This window comes from Mya arenaria, chromosome 5 (assembly GCF_026914265.1).
Source record: "Mya arenaria isolate MELC-2E11 chromosome 5, ASM2691426v1".
NCBI lineage: Eukaryota > Metazoa > Mollusca > Bivalvia > Myida > Myidae > Mya > Mya arenaria.
Genome location: NC_069126.1, coordinates 20316654 through 20334421, shown reverse-complemented (window position 1 = coordinate 20334421; position 17768 = coordinate 20316654). Strand labels below are relative to the sequence as shown.

The 17768-nt window shown below is 33.7% G+C and overlaps 2 protein-coding genes across 8 annotated transcripts in view; one reads left to right on the top strand and one right to left on the bottom strand.

Moving 5' to 3' along the window:
- Positions 1 to 1943, bottom strand: part of LOC128234858 (monocarboxylate transporter 13-like) — a 34844-nt gene extending 32901 nt beyond the window's left edge. For 5 of the 6 annotated variants that reach the window (XM_052949406.1, XM_052949409.1, XM_052949408.1 and 2 more), the window contains exon 1: positions 1825 to 1943. The gene's annotated coding sequence lies outside the window, so the exon portion shown is untranslated. Of the gene's footprint in view, positions 1 to 1138; positions 1162 to 1824 lie in introns of those variants that run through there. The other variant, XM_052949407.1, reaches the window with a different exon arrangement.
- A 2321-nt stretch (positions 1944 to 4264) lies between these two features.
- LOC128234200 (monocarboxylate transporter 5-like) overlaps positions 4265 to 17768 on the top strand; it is a 32417-nt gene continuing 18913 nt past the window's right edge. The window contains exon 1 of one of the 2 annotated variants that reach the window (XM_052948276.1): positions 4265 to 4412. The gene's annotated coding sequence lies outside the window, so the exon portion shown is untranslated. Of the gene's footprint in view, positions 4413 to 10058; positions 10141 to 17768 lie in introns of those variants that run through there. The other variant, XM_052948278.1, reaches the window with a different exon arrangement.

Genomic DNA, 17768 nt, shown 5'->3' with positions numbered 1-17768 from the left:
TTACCAGGAAAATGTTAATAGTAAGGTCAATTTAAGCATTGTCTGTTTCAGAACTGGAGTTCATCAGTGTATAACACCGATAGGTCATTTCACGGTTTGTGAAGTCATATAAAAGCTCTATCAAATTCCATTAAAGACGGCTTAGTAATATCGTCAAAACATTAAAAAAATACAACCATTGACTTTGCTGTTTGCTGTCATTACTGCATTGGCATACTATTATCTAAGTGCGTCCGAGTTGGACTTTGTTGGCCGGAGAGCAAGGTTAATGTCCGGTATCTGTAGCCGGTCCAAGATAAACTCTCTACTATATCACCCCCTGCTTAAGTTCACATAATAGTGAATACATATCACTTCAATATTCAAAGAGTCAATTGAATGGTCACAAGTTTTCAAACTTTATGTAAAGGAACTACTGACGGTATATAATTATTACGAATTAAACATATTGGTAATTCCACCATCTGGTGAATGTAAGTGTTTTGTTCTAGACGTAGCGTCAAAGGTGCAATACACAAATGCCGTAACAGAAATGACGTCAACGATGAAACGTCTAGTTCTTCGTTATCATGAGAAGTACGAATTCGAAAGCTATGAAAGACATACTACATATTTTAATAACATAAATAAAATACAATGAATAGTGAGGGATCAAGGAAAATATATCAGTTACAAATTATTCAAGCTTGTTATCAATTTCTTCTAATTATTCACTTCCTTAGGCGTTCACAAATATCGATATTACTTGATCATGAGTATGACTCCCACCTAATTGATTCAGCGTCGCGTGTATATAGTAAAGCCCTTGAAGGCAATTAATAACAATATAAAACCACGACACAATTACCATAATATAGTATCCAGTGGTTGTTTCCGGTATTGAAATGTCATCACCGTAGTTGAACTTTATACATTCCTATCTTCACCATCGAACATTTCTAGTGGACGATTGTTTTGTTCAAATGTATTGTAAGAGTCTGAACCCAACCACTTGTTATACTCATTCAGTGCAGAGTCATGTAAGAGGACTTTGCCCGTACTCGAGTCGCGAGACGCTATAAGGTCATACCCCCTAAAACAGAGGACTCGTAAGTACCAAACACTCCATATTTCGAGATAAAACAGATGTTCAATTAACCTTTGACCAAAAGATACACCTTCAAGTTTGGAGGCAGTGTTATCTTGGGTACATCAGATATGCCCAGCCAGTAGATATCTTAATTGAAAATGATGGCTTATTAGTAGTCTTGTCAGGACTTGCGATCCAGACAAAACTAGCTAGGTCTCTTTTAAATTCACTACTGGGCAATATATTGCAGCTGGGTCCAATAACACTGAAAGGCATCAGTCCCACTCCTAGATGCTAGGCAATATAGATCGATATTGGCTTTATCGGAAACGGTTTAGTGCATATAAATGACAATGCAATGCAAAGGTGATACTTGTACAATACCATAAAGGATTCTGACAAGCGCAATTGAGTTTGTGCTACTATTTCTATACAAATCAATATAGATCTGCACTATCTAAGAATCTTTGCAAATCAAGTACTCAATATCTATTTTGACAATTAAATCATGCATGTGAATTATCCCCACAAATCAAGATTTGCCTTTTCAAATACGTTTTGTATTGATGCATTTTCTTCAAGTACAAGAAACCACGTGCGCGTGAAGTACTCGACAGCTTAAGCATTTTTATAAAAGTAGGTCATGTTAAGGAGAAAATATAATCATAAAACATTTTTAAAACATTTAAACATTTCAAAATCTAACGAATAGATGTAAAAGTACAGCTGTTTATCAACATATAAAGGATTCTCACCTGTGATCATGCAATATTAAGACCAATTCCTTTCTGTAGTTTGATACAATGGAAGCCAAAATATATCACATGCGATCAGCTCGATCAGCTGTTTTGGTCTATAATTAGACGCAGGGCAGCTGCAGCACTACGTCACATCGAATGGAGTCGAATGTCATATCCGATTTTCTTTAATACTGATGCGTTCCAAACATAAGGAACATTTAGGTATGTTTGCATAGATAGAAATACCTTTCGTGAACGTGTTTAGTGTTTGAAAAATGAATTATTTTGCTTCATAAAGGAAATTAATCTAATTGATTGCAAATTCGGAAACCAGCGCTTAAAGCTCATTCATGACCTCTAAACTAGTTCTTACCAGTTTAAACAATATTGTGGCGTTTTTTTTCTTCACGGAATCTCGAACCCAGTTGGTTCTTTTCTTGTTCATAGAACTGTTTCTCGTTCATAAAAATTCGTCGGCATCTTCAGCGGCATCGACGTTTGTTTTAAATAACTCAGACTTGTAAACATATGTAGGACCGTCGTACTATTAGTATTTTATATACGCATGTATACATCTAGTCAACCAACTCAGTATTATACTTTGCTCTGAATTCTCACCAGAAGTTTTCTCTTGCAAAAGGTCACAAATAATCTGAAGAAAGTTTGGAACACGAACTTCAGCAATAAGTGTAAGCACCAAATAAACCTCAATAAGGGTAACTACTCCTGAGAGTTCAGTGCGGTGAACTTGTAAGGGGCAAAACTCGAAAAAGTTGTGTATGGCTCTCATGCAAGGTCTTAGCTAGGCGACGAACGATTTTAGTTTAGATCTTTATTAGCTGGAGTTCAGATATTTAAGTATCATCGTTTCATTTCACGATGTTTTACACTGAATTGAGCTGAGCCTCTTTACAAAGAAATGAATATAAGTCGCGTTACAAATTATTCATTAAGCTTATAAATCTTGGCCACCTGCTTGGATTGCCACTAATTTCCATTAAGATATGACTTAAAGCGAGTAAATATGTTTCTATCTCTTGTTTTTCGTAAATTTGGCTACTGACATCAATGACAGAACAACCAAGTGTGCCCATGGGCTCAGACTGGAGACAATCAAGTACTTATTGACTTCTTACGGAATTTGCGCAAAAATCAAAGAAAACGCAAACAAAAAATAAACATAGCACCTGTAAGCGAGAAATATAAGTGATGGTTCCCACTTTTTCTTTTATTCCGATTTGTAAGCACGATAACATTCAGCGATATTCATTTTACGTATTAAATTTACAAATTGTGTCACGTTTCAGTCATGCTTGCAATGATTTAGTTCTCCTTACGTGATCCACATCTTAGAAAGTTCAACTTGATAACATAAGCGTGACACATGCAAATCCGACTAACAATAGCAGTGAATGATAAAGGACCATAACCATGTTGTAAGATATTGTGTTGTTGAGTTTTGTGTCTTAATTTTGATGTTGTTGTTTTTGTTCTTACAATGTTTTTTAACTGATGCTAATGCAATGAACACCATGCATCGTGAAACACACAAAATTGTCTGCAAAAGTCGTCCCCATTTACGCTCGGGTATATTTCATAGAAACGACAACTAGTAGCATGGCTAAGGATACCAGGTCCATGTAACTTCAACTAATCATCCAGTCAAAACGTCACAAGAAACGCAAGAGAATGTGAAACTTGGCATACATGTTGTTACATCAGAAGATGTTCACCTTAAACCATTTTGAATGTTGTAAACTGGACGCCCAATTCCATATTTCATGTTACTTGATCTTCTTTATTGTATCTTTAAGGTTTAATTTTGATATACTCAAATGTGTTTTATATTTTTACTTACAAAGTACATGAGCTTATGTTGTATTGTTTGTATCTTGCCGACTCAAAATAAAACTTATCTGTCTTATCTTATCTTTAAAACCTTTTGTATCCTGTTGCCAAGAAAATGGTTCCGTATTTTTCATTTATTTACTTTGCCATTTTATATTTCAATTATATTTCCGGGCAAAAAAAATCAACATTGTCACGGACCTATAACTAAACTATGGTTTGATTTGTTTTGATTTTACGCGTACGGTGTGGTACGGGAAATAGTTAAAAACGGAATATACGACAAATCAATTTTCAATAGAGTGCGCTCCCTTCGTTTGGAAGTTCTATTTTTAGTATCAACAAGCGACCTACTTAGCACGTTTTCAGCTCATTTTCTCCATATTTATTGATTTGTTCGTTGTAATATTCATTGCAATAGACTCTTTAAATGATTTAGCATATACTTCACTGAGAAAGTTTTGTTGACAAATGCTACTTTTGCAGAAAAAGGCAAATATCTTTGGGACGCCTTTGTTACAGAAGCGGCACGGCAACACAAACCTAGGGTAATGTATGAATTTTCCGGTGACATCATCTACTTTTCACCAATCAAAAGGCTAGGTACAGCTCACTCCCTCAATAATCAAGAATGTCAAGGACGTTGAATCAGCTGTTTGCGGCTAGGAACGTTGAAAATGATCGTCGGTCGAATGTTAGACAAGAAAACGTTTTAATTTTAGGACTTTATGCTTGAAATTCTCGGAATAAAAAAGGTAATGTTGTATTCCTATGCCATGGGATATTCAATGATATTTTTGGATCATTATGAACGTAAAAATTGGATACTTTCGAAAATAGTTTGACAAAGAACGCTTCTGATTTCTGTCCGTTTTCTAGTTCAAACAACGGTTGAGTAAGGCTTTACAATGCCTATATAAAATGGTCGTAGCTATGGTTTATTTATTTTCGTACTAAAAGTTTATTGTTTTTAATCTGTCACGTTAAACGAATAGCAATTTGATGGTGCATTAAAAATAAAAAAATCGTGACATCAGACTGCTGACACTAGACACTATGGTGACAGCTGATGTCATCCTAGGATATTGACATGTTTGACCTAATGACATTAAGTTATTCAACTTACTAATGTTTCATGACTATATATTTACACCTCAACTTCCATTTCTTAAATGAACTGCCTTTTGGCAATTCATTGCATAACAATATACATGAAAGCTATTGATCTTGTTATTGGTTGTATTGTGTCTGCAGGTCCCGTAAAATATAGATCAACATTTTTAAAAGCGTTAGTTTATTATATTTTAATAAATTGGTACCAGAAGTGTTTCAATTTTACGTTTTAAAGTGATTTCAAGTGGTTGATCTTTTCCCGTGTTATTGTGACGTCATTTGAAAAAAATGTTTCCGGTTATAGTCGGGTCGTTCTATTTACCGAATGGGTAAGAACGGATTACTGAAAGGTTTTCTTAAATGAAATAAATTATTTTTTAACAATTCTTGAATGAAATAATGAACTATGGGTGTAAATATAAGGAATGAATCGCGGGGTTGATGTCATTATCAGGGATATGAACGCAATTGGGTTGGTCAAAGAACGCCGCGATTCATTCCTTAAACAATATCATATTTGAACATTTTGTTCATGTAACTCGCTCCATAACCTTATTTTAATTACATCAGAGGAGTGGGTAGTCTAAAATAATAGAGGTGTTATACGGGATTCTTCCAATCCATAACGTCTAAACGGGAATGTGCAAAAAACGGGGGTGTTTTAAAAATATTGAAATTGTTTTAAGTGAAGTATTTTATTGTTGAAATTGATCATAAAGAGTAATATTCATATTTTACCATGTAAGTGAAATGTTATTTTGCACTAAACAAGCATTTAATCCATAAAAACAAGTTGGTTACCTTTCCAATAAAACGAAAGTTGACTGACACAAACAACAATTATGCGAAGGGGAACAACTCGATACAATCGTAATAACTCAGCCTCCTCCGACAAAGCTTCGAGATAGACCTCGTTATACAATCGTAACAATTCGGCCATGGCCGAAATGTTCCGAGCGATTTAAAACTGTGCCCTGAAGCCTTGCAGGTGCCCTTCATGTATATATCGTTATGTTTTGACAGAATGAAATGAAGAAAAGCCGTCAAACTCATAATAAGAAGTTGGATATTTATTTTTTGCGTATGGAACTAATATAAAATAACATTATCGCGTAATATTTCTTGTTTTTATGATATTTTATAGACGCTATATGCTTTAACCCGGAATCCTGATTGGAACAACTACCCACTTTTGATACTAAACAATTTGTACATGAAGGATTTGCCATATCAAAAATCTAAAAAAAATCCGTCTACGTACAATTATTTGGACTAAGTAGAGGGATGAGAGCACTCACTGAATGAAAAGGATACTTTAATAGTAATTTATTGAATACTGTATTATCAAGGGCTGAATTATTTTGATGACATATGAACCAATATTGTCTTATAAGTAAAAGAAAAGATGAGTTAGTTAAGAAAATTGTATTAAGTACAAAAACTAATGTTTGTCGTTTTAATCAGTGGGTTTCTAGAAATCTTGTGAAGCAATCGCTTAATGTCATTTCGCATTTTATCCCTGGCTTGGGTGCATGTCAGTTTTAAAATTACATTTAAAGTCATGAAGTTAGATTCCTGCCTATTATTTGTCCCCCCCCCAACAGGACAAATTCTGGTAGAACATTGTACAAATGTACAAACAAACATAAGGATATTGATTTATGACTTCGTTTCAAAATTGTCGAAAATGTTTAAATAAATCTTCTTGGCTAATGAAATTTTGTATGTTAAACTTATTCAAAAAAAGCAGTATGACAATATTCAATTTGTTAACATGTTTAAAACCGGAAAATCATTGTCATCATTAAAATGTCAAATTATTCAGATATTGGAAATTGTCCATTCTTTATAATATTAATAGCTTAATAAGAAATAAACATATTGAAACATAGAAAATTTGTGATTTGGAAAGCAAGCTCATGACATTTTGTAAGTTAAACTTGTTAAAAAAAAATGCAGTATGACAATGTACAATTGCTTAATATGTTAAGGCAGCAAAATCATTGTAACCATTAAAATGTTAAAATATGGAGACATAGGAAGTTGTCAGTTCTTTATAATATTAACAGCTTAATAATACTGTAGTCATATTGAATCATAAAAAAATGTGATTTGGGAAACAACTAGCATCTCCAAAAGAAACGTTTATATCAAAGTATTAGAAAGAAAAGAAAACACTGACTCCTATTATTTGCATTATATGTTGCAGTAAGCCCTTCCTTTAAAACCATGTACTTTGTTCAGTGTATGTGCTTCACCTTGTCTGTCAGAGTCAATCAATTACCCTCATTACTGCTGTTATTATAAAGTATCTGTCATTAACCTATTTCTCTCAAGAACTTGCAAAGCTGCAATGCATCTTCCTGACGTGCCAGGTTAATAATTGTAGTGTTGCAGGAAATACATGTGTGCATGCATTGTAATATGATATTTAGCATAGTTACCACAGAACATTTCACTTTGTTTTTGCATTAAAAAGGACAATTCAGTTATTTTTGAGCATTATGTAATTTCATCTTGTTCACTATGAAGTATCAATAGTCATGTCTAATTTTCATTACTTTTTTATAAGATATTTGTGGCCGAAGTAAGGCTGTCTTTCTCCTCCTCAAAATTAAATTCCCTCCCTCACCTCTCCAAAAAGCTAAAGATTCCCTTCTCAGTTTTGGTTCAGTTGTGCTTTTAATCATGTTGAGCTCCCATTTCAAAAATGAATGAAAGTCATAATAAAAATTATATATTCTGGAATTATTAGGTTAAATGAAAAAAAATCTGCAAAAATTGTCCCTTGGTGGCACCCATCCCTTAAGAATGGAAAAATGCCCTCAGTTGCATAACAATGTAACAAATGTAGCTGTATGTCAGAAGTGCTTGGAAGGTATAGCACTTGTTCTGGCAAAAAGACGTGTCTGAAGTCTTACAACATTCTCAAGAATTGCTTGCAGAATTTAATATGTGCTTTTTAATGATGAACTTATTAGCACTAAGTTGGAGGTCAGAAATTGTATCGGTTTTTAAGGTACATTCCATCTCACGTCATTTCAAAGCACGCAAGCATTTGCTGATCATGGAAATCATATTGAATTCCTTAGACCCATATATGGGGATTATTTGTTCTTTGTTGTATATTTAACTTCTTTGTCAGATAGCCTAGTTTTGCAAAGGTTGATGGTCAAAAATGATGATGGCTTATTTCCAATTTTCCGTTTGCAAGCAAGTAATATCTCAATGTGAATGAAGTAAAGAAGTAATACAACTATGGTTTTAGCTAGGTTTTTACATACTGCGGAAGAGGTTGATGGTTTTAAGGCCTACCCCCCCCCCCCCCCCCCCCCCCCTCCCCCACACACACACACCCTGTTGCATCGAATCAACTATCTTATATCTAAGCATTTCATAATTCACAAGAAAGGACTGCAAAAACAAGATTGTTGAATGTCTGAAATCATTGACATCATAGCCTCTAAGAGGACATGAACCTCACATATTTTCGCAGAGCAGGGGAAGGGACTAGGTGGAATGTTCGCCATACTCGGATATGAAGTTCAGTGCTTTTGAGAACAGATCTCAGGCCTTTTGTTCTTCCTGTTAACAAAGGGCCTTTGTAATACAGACCAAGAATGACTGTTTATTTTCGGCATTGCAAAGGTCCAGGGACTAGAGACACAGAAACAATAAACAACAATGTATTTATTTTTTGAAATTTTACCATTATGCCTTAAAAAAAGATAAGGTTCGACGAGAAAAAAGAGTTGGCCGGGTTACTGGAAACACAGGTATATTTTGGAGGCCTAAGTGAGAAAGTGGCACATTGTATCTGGGCTGTGAAAAACTTCAACATTATGAATTTGACAGACAATGTTACAAATTATCTTTATTTGAAGTAATATAAGGTTTCCAACTGCCAATTATGTAAAGTTTGTATGTGTTATAGAAGTTGAAACAAAGAAAAGAAATATTTGATTATCTTAAGCATAATATCATAAAGCTAGAAGGGTACACATTTTGGTCTTGAATGGCAAAAGGGTGCTTTTAAAAAAATGACAGGGTGCAGCACCCTTTCGTAACTCATTTTTAGGAGACTACAAGTGCAGTGTATCATCCTAGCACCCAAAGTATGTGTTTGTTCCAAAACCTCAATATGCAGAAAGTGATGTTTCTGTCAACAATATGATAATTAGTATTTTATGTTTCAAAGCCCAAGACAATATGCTAAAGAACAAGTGCACGGAATAGGTTTTTAGTTTTTGGCGATTTTTATACCCAGAATTCGGTCATGTTTCCAATGGCAAATTGTTGTTGTTGTTTTTATGTCAAATTTTCCAATTTAAGTTCCCAATCAGAAGTTTGGAAAATTTAGAAAGAAAAAAAAGAGAATGAAAATATCAACAAAACAGTAATAGTTAGAACATGTTTATATAAGATATAAAATCCTAATTTTTAAGAAAGGCTGATAGAGCTAGAGAGGTTACAAGCAAGCCCTTTTTAATCATTACCAGGTTACAAAATATTTTCCACCCGACTCTAACAATATGTTCAGCAGAAAACCAACTTTTATGTCATTTTGTATTTTAGTTGTTGATCTGTAATTCTTAATGAATAAGCTTGGTACTTATTGATGGCTTGTGGGTGATTAGTATTATCTAATTTTTACAACAATAAGAGGGTTTTTTACCGTTTTGACAACATATTTAATTATCAAAGTCAGTACATAATACTATATCTCACAGACTACCAGGAATGGTTTAACATTCCATGAAAAATATTATCATTTGATTAATAAGTCTTCATTTTTGCCCCAATATGGTTTTGTAAGTTCAATACCATAGTTTGATATGATTTCTTCTGCTAGTCATGTTGGTGAGTGACCAATGAACACTTTTTATATACATGATGTTTGTACAATTACAACAATGTCTATTTTGCAATAATACTGGTAAATGCCTGTAAACTTACTATCCCCACTGGAAATTTACCTTTGTTTATTTTTTGTTTTTATTTGGCAACTTATTCTGGGGGTAGGAAAATTCTAATCAAAATCACGGTCAAAATATGGATGTTTTTGCTTTTAATTGAATGCATATTACTCTTTCTTTAACTTCTTAAAAGAAACATCTAACAATGTTGTACTGTATCTGGATTAGCTGAAATGTAATGTATGCTCCGAAACACATCCAGAACAAGGTCATCATGTTTACAGCATGTGGTAAATAGGACAGGTGCTTTCTATTAATAGAATATTAGGTCAAGCAAGGGAAGCTACTGCTATCAACATACCTCATGTACATATTTGCCAGCTTAGCAGTAAATGTTGAACACTTGTGCAATAAACATGTGAAATTTGGGCTGAAAATGAGAGCTAAGGAGACAGTAAGTAAATATTTTCCATGAATCTTAATAAGCTCTTTCTTTTTCTGATATTCTGAAGCTTAAGATAAAGTTGTATTTGTTACAATATCAAAGTACATGTATAATCATTGTACATGTGTTGCCCGTGGCATATATTGACTTAGTTTTCAGATATTGTATGTACCTTATGGGTCAAGGAAGATGGTTGAGCAGAGCTAAGGTCAATATCAATATTAGGTGTAGGGTTGAACTAAAGATATTAAAGGTCAAGCATTCATATAAGAAGATATAAAGATAACAATTAAAATGGTTCATAAATAATATAGTTTATAAATGTATACTGATTAAATTAATATTAGGCCTCAATTTACATGATAATTAATTCTGTTTCAGCTTAATGAAATTCAAGCTTATCATATAAGTACTCTGCCTTAATTTTTTGTGGCCCAAAAGCATGTTAGTATTTGGTTGTAATCAACTCAAATTATTCATGAGCTCTGATTACATTATAAGTTGTACCTAAGTCAAATCTAATTTGGAATAATTTTCTTTAATGTTTGGCTTAGGCATATATTATACACAGCTTGTGTTACCGTATTCACTTTTGAAAGATTTGAATTGAGAAATATATTCATTTTGAATCCTTATCTTAACTTTTCATTTTTGTTTGGAAAGTTCACTTCTCTTTTAGAACTTCCGAGATATTTCAAGCTTTGTTGTTGTCTCACTGTTGAAGAAGTCAAATAATGCCCTTTTATAAGGAACATGCTATATTTAAACAGTTTTTGAAGTTTGGTATTGTTTAAGGTTAATATTACATAAAACTGTTTAATAATGCTAAAGCTGTTTCGTATTTTATTTTTGTCCATTCTTTTGGCTCTTGTTGGCTTTTCAATGTGGTATTTAAGCCAGTCACAATGTCTTTTAGGTGATTAGCAGTGTAAAGAGGTGTATCATTATATCATTGTAATGAGTGATAAAATTTAGAAAGGATAATTTCACAGTCTCAGGAAAAATTTAAAGGATACTTTCACTTTCTGTTGTAACTGGATATTTTTCTATGAAATGTAAGTATTCACTTCACTCCCAACATTTTTAATATACTATTTTGGTCATTTTTATACACACAACATGATGATGTGTACCCTGACACATGCACCGCGACATGTATACCTATGTATACATATATGTGTACATATATGTGTTCTGTGACACATGTGGGTGACTCAGGCACTCCAACACATATGCCACGACACGTGCACAGTGACACATTTTTCGTTATATGTGCACTGTGACATTTGCACTGCGATATGTGTACCTTGACACAGGCACAACAACTCATATACCATGAAGTTTCATGTGTCAACAGTTATTTAATAACAAAGTCAGACTAAGTCAGCTTGATTTACTGGAATGTGAACGAAATGGGTCCTAAAAGTGCAGCAAGTGTTAAGTTGTTTAAGTTTGCTTTGATGTTAGCATCTTAAGTGTCACTCATACTTGACAACGAGTACAGTTATCCTTTTGATGTATCGCGCATTTGGTATTGTTATTGTTTTACATCTGTTCATGAAGATATCATTTCCTAGCATCTTTTTGAGACTACTCCCATTATCTGACATCATACAACTCATGTAGCTTCACTTAGTAAAGCACTTATATAAATGTTTCCAGACCTACACCCATTTTTCTCCGAAACATGTAATTTTTTAGTCCTATATAATTGAGAGAAAACAAACTAAACTGCATTTTCTAATTAAGAATGGGCCCCGGACTGCCCACCCCCTCAGGACTGGCCTTCACAATGCTACAACCCTTATCTTGCACCAAGCATAAGGATTTGAACTTTAGAGATCAGAGTCATTTGGGGAGGTGGGGTGTGTGTGTGTCATAACCTGTATTTTTGGCACATTTAATGTACTTTTACGTTAGTACCAAGTATGATAAACATTATTATTGTTGACAGCATTGCCTGTTTACTACAAGATAGTGTGGTAGGAAATATCAAGCGGCGAAATAGTGAGCTCTGGTGGTTAACTGGTACAGTCATAAAAAGCAGTGTTGGAACTAGGACGTTGTCATGGGCGTTGCAATTTCACATTCACTGACTTATTTGAGACCCTTAGATTTATTTTTTTTGTCCATATTTCTTTTATTTGTTGATGAATAAATGGATTCAGTACTTTGATTTTAAAATAAGTTTAATGAAATAATGTCATTTCAAGAAGTGTACCATTATTATGAATTTATGATAATGGCACTTGTGCATATAACAGTGAAAACTATGTATATATACACTGTTTTAATTGAAGTGATTAGACACCTGATTACTGTGATGAATCACATAGCTTATGACACATGTATTTTTCGCCGTTTTTGCGGATTTTTCCAATTGAAAATTTACTTGGTTTTTCTACCACGATAATCCTGTTAATTTAAAAATAGCGTTGGTATACATTTCTGTAGTAATCACTTGACTTTAACATGCTAAATATACACACTATAAACTGGGAACATTATGTGCTATTTATAAATGGGTAAACTCAGCTGAGACGGTGAAAATTGTATTTTTTATTTTTATTATTTTTTATTATTATTTTTGGCCTCATACTAGCTCATATTGACACTCTTGGCTTGTTTTGTGGATATGACATATTCAGTATATTATGAGACATCCGCTGTCCAGCCCCTCCAAACCAATTGTGATGGGTATGTCTTCTACAATTTTTTTGCCAATGGGTTACTTTTTTAGTAGTGTGCTGTGATGTTAAATATGATATTTTACAACAAAGTTTCATACTCTCACATTCAAGAATGGTGAAAATGAGGTCACATGCCTCAAGATGAATACATTGATGGATCTCTTGAATTGTAAATATTATCAAACTTGTCAATCTGGGATATTATGCAATTTTATACCGCCAGTTTTTGCTCATCCACCTCATTCTTTCATTTAGGAAGGTTTTTCCATCACATACTTTGGAATATAAGTTAATTATTTATGTCGGTGAAGTATATTTAGCTTAGACAGCAGTGAATAACGCTGTGCTGTATTAAAGGTTTAAGAAATATATTGCAGGTTCACAAACTGTAAAGCTGTATTGTTTTACTCGCCAGGTTGTGCACATACAATTGCGCGCAATTTGACTGGTACTGAATACATTATTTCAATATATATTATATATTACAACTGGGAGGCTATTCCTGATGCAAGTTTTCACCCGACTTATCAATTAGTACCGGTAATTACATTTACACACATTTTCGAATCCTGAAACGTTCTGGCGATTTTGAAATAATTTCTATTTAGAGATTAATTAAGAACTTCTTTCTAAACTAGTCAACTAATAAGCCAGTCAGCACAGCCGTTATATAATATAGCCAGTCCGCACAGCCTTTATATAATATAGCCACTCAGCGGAGCCTTTATATAATATAGCCACTCAGCATAGCCTTTATATAATATAACCACTCAGCATAGCCTTTATATAATATAGCCAGTCAGCACAGCCTTTATATAATATAGCCAGTCAGCACAGCCTTTATATAATATAGCCAGTCAGCACAGCCTTTATATAATATAGCCAGTCAGCACAGCCTTTATATAATATAGCCATTGTTTTTAGTTGGGATCTCATCCTGTTCACTTTAGGGTAAAGCTTGAAATAAATTAAGTAATGGCGACTTTGACCTTTGTGTATGAAAACTTTCATAAAATACTTAAACATTTGGTTTTTATAACTGCTAGAAATAAGGACATATAAAAGCATCTGAAAATAAACAAAACGGTTAACAGCAACTAAAGTGATTCGAGGATTGACCATTCTGAACAGCTCATGTTATTTTTCTAAATTTTCTTGTAATTTTCTTAATTTTCTCTTGTCTTCCTTCCTTTCTAAATACATTACGTGATGTACAGACTCTCAGTCCTTTAATCATGGTTTAAATTCATTATATCTTAAAAGATTTCATTACCTCGCTTGCAGGGCTTTTTCTGCCCATTTTTGGGAAAAAGACCCTAGACATTTTGGGAAATTTTGCGCCGTGAAAATGCTGAAATTGGGAAATTTTACAGTTAAAGAAAAAGCTGTCTAGTCTCCTGCGAATTAGGAAATGATTTAATATCAGTTTATTTTCCCTTTGAACGACCCCAAAAATATTAATCCTTGGGGTGAAAATATCTATTGCAATAAATCATGACAGATAATATTTCATACTGATCTCTGAATGTGATGAAAATCAATGATTTCCGAGTTCAATTATCAAAAAAACTTTACATCACATAATTTGAGGATTTTGAAAATGAACAAGTACAGGTAAAAAGACAAGGTAAATGACATAGATAACCGACACAACATTTTGACCTTTTAGGCCTTATGTTAGAAGAAGTTGAATCCAGTTCACAGTTTCTTTTTTGTGTTCTATTTTAGACAAAAATGCATGAAAGTCTTTTCATTTATGATATTTTTGCTTCATTTGTTTGCAACACCATAGACTTTAAACTAAACTTGCATCAGTCATAGACTTAAACCAACCTTTTAGCATCAGTCATAGGATAAAACCAAACTTATATCGGTCATGGGCTTAAACCAAACTCACATCAGTCATAGGCTTAAACCAAACTTTAAATATTAGTCATAGGATTAAACCAAACTTACATCACTCTTAGGCTAAAACCTAACTTACATCAGTCATAGGCTTAAACCACACTTTTAACATCAGTCATAGGCTTAAACCAAACTTACATCACTCTTAGGCTTAAACCTAACTTAAACCAGTATAGGCTTAAACCAAACTAACTTCAGCAAAGGCTTCAGCATAGGCTTAAACCAAACTTACATCAGTCATAGGGTTAAACCAAACACACCAGTCATAGGATAAAACCAAACTTACATCAGTCAAAGGATAAAACCAAACTTACATCAGTCATAGGCTTAAACCAAACTTACCTCAGTCATAGGCTTAAACCAAACTTACTTCAGTCATAGGATAAAACCAAACTTACTTCAATCAAAGGCTAAAACCAAACTTACATCAGTCATAGGATAAAACCAAACTTACTTCAGTCAAAGGCTTAAACCAAACTTGCATCAGTCATAGGATAAAACCAAACTTACTTCATTCATAGGATAAAACCAAACTTATTTCAGTCAAAGGCTTAAACCAAACTTACATCAGTCTTAGGCTAAAACCAAACTTACTTCAGTCAAAGGCTTTAACCAAACTTACATCAGTAATAGGATTAAACCAAACTAACATCAGTAATAGGCTTAAACCAAACTTACTTCAGTCATAGGATAAAACCAAACTTACATCAGTCATAGGCTTAAACCAAACTTACTTCAGTCATAGGCTTAAACCAAACTTACCTCAGTCAAAGGCTTAAACCAAACTTACTTCAGTCATACTAGGATAAAACCAAACTTACTTCAGTCAAAGGCTTGAACCAAACTTACATCAGTCATAGGATTAAACCTAACTTACATCAGTCATAGGATTAAACCAAACTTACATCAGTCATAGGATAAAACCAAACTTACATCAGTCATAGGATTAAACCTAACTTACATCAGTCATAGGATAAAACCTAACTTACATCAGTCATAGGATAAAACCAAACTTACATCAATCATAGGATAAAACCAAACTTACATCAGTCATAGGATTAAACCAAACTTACATCAGTCATAGGATTAAACCTAACTTACATCAGTCATAGGATTAAACCTAACTTACTTCAGTCATAGGCTTAAACCAAACTTACTTCAGTCATAGGCTTAAACCAAACTTACCTCAGTCAAAGGCTTAAACCAAACTTACATCAGTCATAGGATAAAACCAAACTTACATCAGTCATAGGATAAAACCAAACTTGCTTCAGTCATAGGCTTAAACCAAACTTACTTCAGTCATAGGCTTAAACCAAACTTACTTCAGTCATAGGCTTAAACCAAACTTACTTCAGTCATAGGCTTAAACCAAACTTACCTCAGTCAAAGGCTTAAACCAAACTTACATCAGTCATAGGATAAAACCAAACTTACATCAGTCATAGGATTAAACCAAACTTACTTCAGTCATAGGATTAAACCAAACTTGCTTCAGTCATAGGCTTAAACCAAACTTACTTCAGTCATAGGCTTAAACCAAACTTGCTTCAGTCATAGGCTTAAACCAAACTTACATCAGTCATAGGATAAAACCAAACTTGCTTCAGTCATAGGCTTAAACCAAACTTACTTCAGTCATAGGCTTAAACCAAACTTACTTCAGTCATAGGCTTAAACCAAACTTACCTCAGTCAAAGGCTTAAACCAAACTTACATCAGTCATAGGATAAAACCAAACTTGCTTCAGTCATAGGCTTAAACCAAACTTACTTCAGTCATAGGCTTAAACCAAACTTACTTCAGTCATAGGCTTAAACCAAACTTACTTCAGTCATAGGCTTAAACCAAACTTACTTCAGTCATAGGCTTAAACCAAACTTACCTCAGTCAAAGGCTTAAACCAAACTTACATCAGTCATAGGATAAAACCAAACTTACATCAGTCATAGGATTAAACCAAACTTACTTCAGTCATAGGATTAAACCAAACTTGCTTCAGTCATAGGCTTAAACCAAACTTGCTTCAGTCATAGGCTTAAACCAAACTTGCTTCAGTCATAGGCTTAAACCAAACTTACATCAGTCATAGGATAAAACCAAACTTGCTTCAGTCATAGGCTTAAACCAAACTTACTTCAGTCATAGGCTTAAACCAAACTTACTTCAGTCATAGGCTTAAACCAAACTTACCTCAGTCAAAGGCTTAAACCAAACTTACATCAGTCATAGGATAAAACCAAACTTGCTTCAGTCATAGGCTTAAACCAAACTTACTTCAGTCATAGGCTTAAACCAAACTTACTTCAGTCATAGGCTTAAACCAAACTTACCTCAGTCAAAGGCTTAAACCAAACTTACTTCAGTCATAGGATAAAACCAAACTTACATCAGTCATAGGATTAAACCAAACTTACTTCAGTCATAGGCTTAAACCAAACACACCAGTCATAGGATAAAACCAAACTTACATCAGTCATAGGATAAAACCAAACTTACATCAGTCATAGGATTAAACCTAACTTACATCAGTCATAGGATAAAACCTAACTTACATCAGTCATAGGATAAAACCAAACTTACATCAGTCATAGGATAAAACCAAACTTACATCAGTCATAGGATTAAACCAAACTTACATCAGTCATAGGATTAAACCTAACTTACATCAGTCATAGGATTAAACCTAACTTACATCAGTCATAGGATTAAACCAAACTTACATCAGTCATAGGATTAAACCTAACTTACATCAGTCATAGGATAAAACCAAACTTACATCAGTCATAGGATAAAACCAAACTTACATCAGTCATAGGATAAAACCAAACTTACTTCAGTCAAAGGCTTAAACCAAACTTACATCAGTCATAGGATTAAACCAAACTTACATCAGTCATAGGATAAAACCAAACTTACATCAGTCATAGGATAAAACCAAACTTACTTCAGTCAAATGCTTAAACCAAACTTACATCAGTCATAGGATTAAACCAAACTTACTTCAGTCAAAGGCTTAAACCAAACTTACATCAGTCATAG